Source organism: Notothenia rossii, assembly GCF_949606895.1.
Source record: "Notothenia rossii genome assembly, chromosome: 3".
Classification (NCBI taxonomy): Eukaryota; Metazoa; Chordata; class Actinopteri; order Perciformes; family Nototheniidae; genus Notothenia; species Notothenia rossii.
This window is the reverse complement of record NC_136901.1, coordinates 2,740,190-2,749,127: the sequence shown is the minus strand read 5'-3', so window position 1 is coordinate 2,749,127 and position 8,938 is coordinate 2,740,190.

Here is an 8,938-nt window from a genome sequence, read left to right as displayed (position 1 = left end):
CACACACACACACACACACACACACACACACACACATTGTATTTCTCCCTCCTTAGAATGAATCCATATGACAACGAGCAGAGGTGTTATTTTCTACTTCTTACATGTTGAACTCAAATACCTGTACTTTCTACTTCTCACATGTTGAACACAAATACCTGTACTTTCTACTTCTTACATGTTGAACTCAAATACCTGTACTTTCTACTTCTCACATGTTGAACACAAATACCTGTACTTTCTACTTCTCACATGTTGAACTCAAATACCTGTACTTTCTACTTCTTACATGTTGAACACAAATACCTGTACTTTCTACTTCTCACATGTTGAACACAAATACCTGTACTTTCTACTTCTTACATGTTGAACTCAAATACCTGTACTTTCTACTTCTTACATGTTGAACTCAAATACCTGTACTTTCTACTTCTTACATGTTGAACTCAAATACCTGTACTTTCTACTTCTTACATGTTGAACTCAAATACCTGTACTTTCTACTTCTTACATGTTGAACTCAAATACCTGTACTTTCTACTTCTTACATGTTGAACTCAAATACCTGTACTTTCTACTTCTTACATGTTGAACACAAATACCTGTACTTTCTACTTCTTACATGTTGAACTCAAATACCTGTACTTTCTACTTCTTACATGTTGAACTCAAATACCTGTACTTTCTACTTCTTACATGTTGAACTCAAATACCTGTACTTTCTACTTCTTACATGTTGAACTCAAATACCTGTACTTTCTACTTCTTACATGTTGAACACAAATACCTGTACTTTCTACTTCTTACATGTTGAACTCAAATACCTGTACTTTCTACTTCTTACATGTTGAACACAAATACCTGTACTTTCTACTTCTTACATGTTGAACTCAAATACCTGTACTTTCTACTTCTTACATGTTGAACTCAAATACCTGTACTTTCTACTTCTTACATGTTGAACTCAAATACCTGTACTTTCTACTTCTAACATGTTGAACACAAATACCTGTACTTTCTACTTCTTACCTGTTGAACACAAATACCTGTACTTTCTACTTTTTACATGTTGAACTCAAATACCTGTACTTTCTACTTCTTACATGTTGAACTCAAATACCTGTACTTTCTACTTCTTACATGTTGAACTCAAATACCTGTACTTTCTACTTCTTACATGTTGAACTCAAATACCTGTACTTTCTACTTCTTACATGTTGAACACAAATACCTGTACTTTCTACTTCTTACATGTTGAACACAAATACCTGTACTTTCTACTTCTTACATGTTGAACTCAAATACCTGTACTTTCTACTTTTTACATGTTGAACTCAAATACCTGTACTTTCTACTTTTTACATGTTGAACTCAAATACCTGTACTTTCTACTTCTTACATGTTGAACTCAAATACCTGTACTTTCTACTTCTTACATGTTGAACTCAAATACCTGTACTTTCTACTTCTTACATGTTGAACTCAAATACCTGTACTTTCTACTTCTTACATGTTGAACTCAAATACCTGTACTTTCTACTTCTTACATGTTGAACACAAATACCTGTACTTTCTACTTCTTACATGTTGAACACAAATACCTGTACTTTCTACTTCTCACATGTTGAACTCAAATACCTGTACTTTCTACTTCTTACATGTTGAACTCAAATACCTGTACTTTCTACTTCTTACATGTTGAACTCAAATACCTGTACTTTCTACTTCTTACATGTTGAACTCAAATACCTGTACTTTCTACTTCTTACATGTTGAACACAAATACCTGTACTTTCTACTTCTTACATGTTGAACCCAAATACCTGTACTTTCTACTTCTTACATGTTGAACTCAAATACCTGTACTTTCTACTTCTTACATGTTGAACTCAAATACCTGTACTTTCTACTTCTTACATGTTGAACTCAAATACCTGTACTTTCTACTTCTTACATGTTGAACTCAAATACCTGTACTTTCTACTTCTTACACTTTGAATACAAATACTTTTACTTTCTACTTCTTACATGTTGAACTCAAATACCTGTACTTTCTACTTCTTACATGTTGAACACAAATACCTGTACTTTCTACTTCTCTCATTTTCCAAACAGGCTGGTTCCTTTAGTCTGAATGTGTGTTTGGTGGCGTGATCATTATTATTTAGAGTCATTGCGTGCCTATTGATTTGAACACGATCCGTGTATCCATCATTTCCTGGTCTTCTCTAAAGAAGAGGGACCAATGGAAACGTTGTCATGTTGCCGTTGGTCACCATGGAAACATTCATTAGCTAACAATGACATTATTGTTCTATTAATATAAAGGGAGGTCAGGTACTCTTTAAAACAGCTGCTAGTTATGGGTACTTTTTACTGAAGGACATTTCAAAGCCTCTTTACTTTTACTTGAGTAAAGAAGTTTAGTCAGTACTTCTACTTTTACAATGTTTAAACACGGGTATCTGTACTTCTACTTGAGTGAAGGATGTGTGTACTTCTACTTGAGTGAAGGATGTGTGTACTTCTACTTGAGTGAAGGATGTGTGTACTTTTGCCACCTCTGCCAACAAATGCCTTCTTAGAGGTGTGAAAAAGGCAGAGTGTTTTGAGCTTCCTTCCGTCTTCAATGGAGCATCTTTGGCAGTGTGTAGAGTGAATTTGTTGGCGAGCAGCAGGTGGTTGGGTTAATTGCCCACGGTGGAGAGAAAGTGTCTCGCTGAGTGTGAAGTGCTGGAGTCTGGATGAAGAACAGCAGTAAGCATATTGTCTCCTCGCACCTCGCCACCCTAATCAGCTCCCATTGTTCGACTGAACTGGCTCGCTTCCCGGAGGAATCCTTTCTGGCTTTTCCCCCACAGTGCCACCCACATCCTCTCCTCTCCAACCCCTTTCATCTGCAAACTCACTTCCTTTTTCTGTTGCTAATGCCTCTCAATCTCCCATCTCTGCTTCTCTCCTCTCCTATCTCCTGTTTCCTCACCTTCCTGCTGCCCTTTCCTCCTCCTCTCCTCCTTTCCTTTTCCTCCCAGTGGAGCGAGGGTATTGATGTAAACACACACAGAGTGCTGAGTGCTTCTTAAGCTGCTCTGAGCGATCCTCAGGCCTCCCTCCATTGTCCCCTCAACTGTAGGAAGAGTCTTGATTTCCAATAGGCTTATCCTCCCGGTGCCACGTCCATAGAAAGATGGCTAGGGGTTTGACTCGGTGTCTTGGCTGGACTGAGCGTGGTAATGGATCAAAGACATGTGTGTGTGTGAGAGGCGCTTGTGTGATTAAATATTTGAAATCACGCTGGCAGAAATAGAAGTGTAACTAAAAGGATGCTTATGGCAGTGTCGGCGAAGGAAGGCGACAACGCCTCGCAGAATTCGATGAAATCACGTCAGAGTGTGTATGCAGATTATTCATGTGGACGCGAGTAATGTGGAGATGGAGGACTCCAGCACGGACTGGTTATGTAACACTGGAGTGGAGATGTGTGAGTGTGTAAGGTGGAGGTAACATGGCAATATGGCACCATCACAAATATGTGGATGTTTGGAAGAGATTTACTTTGCCATAAGAGACGATATGAAGTGCTTTTCTTTCTCACCCATGACTCCAATCTGCCCTACTTCCCCTCTGATCCTCTAACCACTCAGTCTCCCAGTTCAGAGACATTTTCTGATTGTTTATTGACTTCAAGAGGGTTTTTTTTTTTTTATCCCAATACTGTCCAGAATTGTGATGTTTCCTAATTGTTTTGTAAAAAGTTTCTTGAAAATAACTTTGGTGTACGACAAAAAGGAGTTTCTTTGATAGAAAAACGACATAGTTAATATTCATACTTTGTCTCTGGACACTCGTCTTTCATTTCAGTGCACTTCAACCATTTGAAAACGTTAGGCGAAATATTAGCGTTGGACGACCACTACGATGAATCTCCATCTTCCTGACATTTCATAAACAGCTTTTGCATTATGTATCGTGATGAGATGAGCTTTGTGAACAGTGAAGAATACATGAATACTTTTGAACAAGTTTTTAGGACTGTTTTTACAACCACACAAGAGTATGAATCCTAACTTTCTGGCTGTTTAATAATTCTAATTTATGTTGAGAGTCTCCCACTGCGAGTGCAAGCCCATTTGCTGCTGACCCTGGTGGCAAACATTTTTGAAATATTGCCCAGCTCTTCCTCTTGCCAATTTAAATGTAGCTTTGTGGTAATATGGAAGCTAGGCATGAAGAAACGCTTGCTCAAAGGAAGAGGAAGGATTGATTTCCCATCCATATTCCTCATGCATATATTCCAATACTGTGTGCTTTTAATGCATCTGATCACACAGGGTCCAACAGTTAAATCTAATCGTGTTTTTATATCTGCTCCATTACATCACGGTATTCTACACCACTATTGATGTGTTGCGCTTCATTTCAAACACATTCTCTTTGATTCAACCAGACATATTTGGTATCTGTGGAAACTTTGCTACTTGTCCTGAATTTAAAATCAAGTTTTGTGCACTTTCAAAGAATCGTGGGCATGCAGCATGCATCTGTAATGAGGGTCTTAACAGAGAGGGCGAAGGAGGTAGTGTCAGAAGAGATAACACTTTATTTTTAGATATTTCTGACCTGTTTGAGTCTTCTTTTAATGCTACAGAAATACCTCCTCACGTACCTGTGGATGTATACTTGTTCTGCCCCTGACTGCCTCAAGGTCAAGGTTCAAGGTTCTTTATTAGTCATACGAACATAGCTACAGAGTAGTTATGACGATGAAAATCTTAGGTCACAGGCTTCTCCAACAGTGCAACACAATAATACAGAAAACTACAGTGCAAGTAAATATACTTGCCTTTATTTAACATGGACTGAAAATGTATTTCACTGCTTGTCTGCACAGTGACATTTCTTCTCGCAGTAAATGGGGTCTGCGCTTGCATTGATGTTGTTTGTGTCAGTGCATTTCATTTTTTTTACTCAACACTTTGTGTCTGTATTTCCCGCCCCAACCTTTCTCTTCAAAGTGGCATAAAAGGCAGCCGTCATACCTGACGATCAAAGAGCAACAGCCAAAGCGCCGGCTCTCTGTTGTGCCGCTGTCATTTTCCCTCTTTTAAACAACAACACATGAGAGACCTTGAAAACCCACGGCCACTCTGGATGCACACGCTGCAGGAACTTTCTGATGCCAACATGTCACAAAGTTTGAGTCGACATACATTGTAGATCCTGTAACAAAGGCCTTCAGAAGAATCTCTGCAGAAACATACACGTACGTTGTTTACAGATGTCTTGGCAGTGGGAGAGTATTTCAGATGCAGAACAATGTTTATCATTAACACGAGATAGTCATTAGTCTGTGGAGGAAATTGTATCCTAAAAATGCTGAATTTGCATACCATAGACTCAGTAGAGCGATGAAAGGAAAGGAGGAGATAGGGACCAATTAGGAATTTAACCAATGCATGTTTACCCCTAAATATACCCTATACAAGTATTTCTGTATGAGCGAATGTACACTTAAATTAACTCAAAGAAAAGATGACATGCATTATGTGCATTTGGAGTGGGGCCATAGAGCGACAGATAGTCGAGGGGGGATGAGCCATCATTTAGCAGGAAATGTCACTCAGTGTTGAATAGAAACATGAAGTTTGACTAAATTGAGATCCTGATCTAACGAAGACTTGTTCTCAGTTTGTTGAGTAGAGACATCTGTTTGAGTCAGTATCGTGTATTCATTGCTTTCTATATTTGTTCAGTATTAAGGGCCACTTATTTGATCATTAAGAACCGGTGCAGCCGTTGTTTTCATGGACACATGCTGGAGAAAGTCGGCATCATAACAGGATTATTAGGGTTAAAGATTCTCCTTCATTTGCAGAACATTTGGTCTTCAGTCGGGGAATATTAAGCCTGTGAGTCATGGTGGCATGAGAAAGACATGGTTTATTTATTCCATATTGATAATGGATCATCCAGGAGAGACGCAGGTGAGGACAAATACATTGAGGACGAATACATTGCGGACGAATACATTGAGGATGAATACATTGAGGACGAATACATTGAGGACGAATACATTGAGGACGAATACATTGCGGACGAATACATTGAGGACGAATACATTGAGGACGAATACATTGAGGACGAATACATTTAGGACGAATACATTGAGGACAGATACATTGAGGACGAATACATTGCGGACGCATACATTGAGGACGAATACATTGCGGACAAATACATTGTAGACGAATACATTGCGGACGCAATTGAGGATGAATACATTGAGGACGAATACAGTGAGGACGAATACATTGAGGACGAATACATTGAGGACGAATACATTGAGGACGAATACAGTGAGGACGAATACATTGAGGACGAATACATTGAGGACGAATACATTGAGGACGAATACAGTGAGGATGAATACATTGAGGACGAATACATTTAGGACGAATACATTGAGGACAGATACATTGAGGACGAATACATTGCGGACGAATACAGTGAGGACGAATACATTGAGGACGAATACATTGCGGACGAATACAGTGAGGACGAATACATTGAGGAAGAATACAGTGAGGACGAATACAGTGAGGACGAATACATTGAGGACGAATACATTGAGGACGAATACATTGAGGACGAATACAGTGAGGACGAATACATTGAGGACGCATACATTGAGGACGAATACATTGCGGACGCATACATTGAGGACGAATACAGTGAGGACGAATACAGTGAGGACGAATACATTGAGGACGAATACATTGAGGACGAATACAGTGAGGACGAATACATTGAGGACGCATACATTGAGGACGAATATATTGCGGACGCATACATTGCGGACGCATACAGTGAGGACAAATACATTGAGGGCGAATACATTGCGGACGCATACATTGCGGACGCATACATTGCGGACGAATACATTGCGGACGCATACAGTGAGGACGAATACATTGAGGACGAATACAGTGAGGACGAATACATTGCGGACGCATACATTGCGGACGAATACATTGCGGACGCATACAGTGAGGACGAATACATTGAGGACGAATACATTGAGGACGAATACATTGAGGACGAATACATTGAGGAAGAATACATTGAGGACGAATACATTGAGTACGAATACAGTGAGGACGAATACATTGAGGACGAATACAGTGAGGACGAATACATTGAGGACGAATACATTGTGGACTAATACATTGTGGACGAATACATTGCAGACTAATACATTGTGGACGAATACATTGCGGACAATTACATTGAGGACGAATACATTGAGGACGAATACATTGCGGACGAATACAGTGCGGACGAATACATTGCGGACGAATACAGTGAGGACGAATACATTGAGGACGAATACAGTGAGGACGAATACAGTGAGGACGAATACATTGCGGACGAATACAGTGAGGACGAATACAGTGAGGACGAATACAGTGCGGACGAATACATTGCGGACGAATACAGTGAGGACGAATACATTGAGGACGAATACATTGAGGACGAATACAGTGAGGACGAATACATTGAGGACGCATACATTGAGGACGAATACATTGCGGACGCATACATTGCGGACGCATACAGTGAGGACAAATACATTGAGGGCGAATACATTGCGGACGCATACATTGCGGACGCATACATTGCGGACGAATACATTGCGGACGCATACAGTGAGGACGAATACATTGAGGACGAATACAGTGAGGACGAATACATTGCGGACGCATACATTGCGGACGAATACATTGCGGACGCATACAGTGAGGACGAATACATTGAGGACGAATACAGTGAGGACGAATACATTGAGGACGAATACATTGAGGACGAATACATTGAGGACGAATACATTGAGGACGAATACATTGAGTACGAATACAGTGAGGACGAATACATTGAGGACGAATACATTGTGGACTAATACATTGTGGACTAATACATTGTGGACGAATACATTGCAGACTAATACATTGTGGACGAATACATTGCGGACAATTACATTGAGGACGAATACATTGCGGACGAATACATTGCGGACGAATACAGTGAGGACGAATACATTGAGGACGAATACAGTGAGGACGAATACAGTGAGGACGAATACATTGAGGACGAATACATTGAGGACGAATACAGTGAGGACGAATACATTGAGGACGCATACATTGAGGACGAATACATTGCGGACGCATACATTGCGGACGCATACAGTGAGGACAAATACATTGAGGGCGAATACATTGCGGACGCATACATTGCGGACGCATACATTGAGGACGAATACATTGCGGACAAATACATTGTAGACTAATACATTGTGGACGAATACAGTGAGGACGAATACATTGAGGACGAATACATTGAGGATGAATACATTGATGACGAATACATTGCGGACAAATACATTGTGGACAAATACATTGAGGACGAATACATTGAGGACGAATACATTGTGGACTAATACATTGTGGACGAATACATTGTAGACTAATACATTGTGGACGAATACATTGCGGACAAATACATTGAGGACGAATACATTGTGGACTAATACAATGTGGACAAATACATTGTAGACTAATACATTGTGGAGTAATACATTGCGGACAAATACATTGTAGACTAATACATTGCGGACGAATACATTGTGGACGAATACATTGTAGACAAATACATTGAGGACGAATACATTGTGGACGAATACATTGTAGACTAATACAATGTGGACAAATACATTGCGGACAAATACATTGCGGACAAATACATTGTGGACGAATACATTGTGGAGTAATACATTGCGGACAAATACATTGTAGACTAATACATTGCGGACGAATACATTGCGGACGAATACATTGCAGATGAATGTATGATTGCGGTCAGCAGGATAACCCTGGATGTT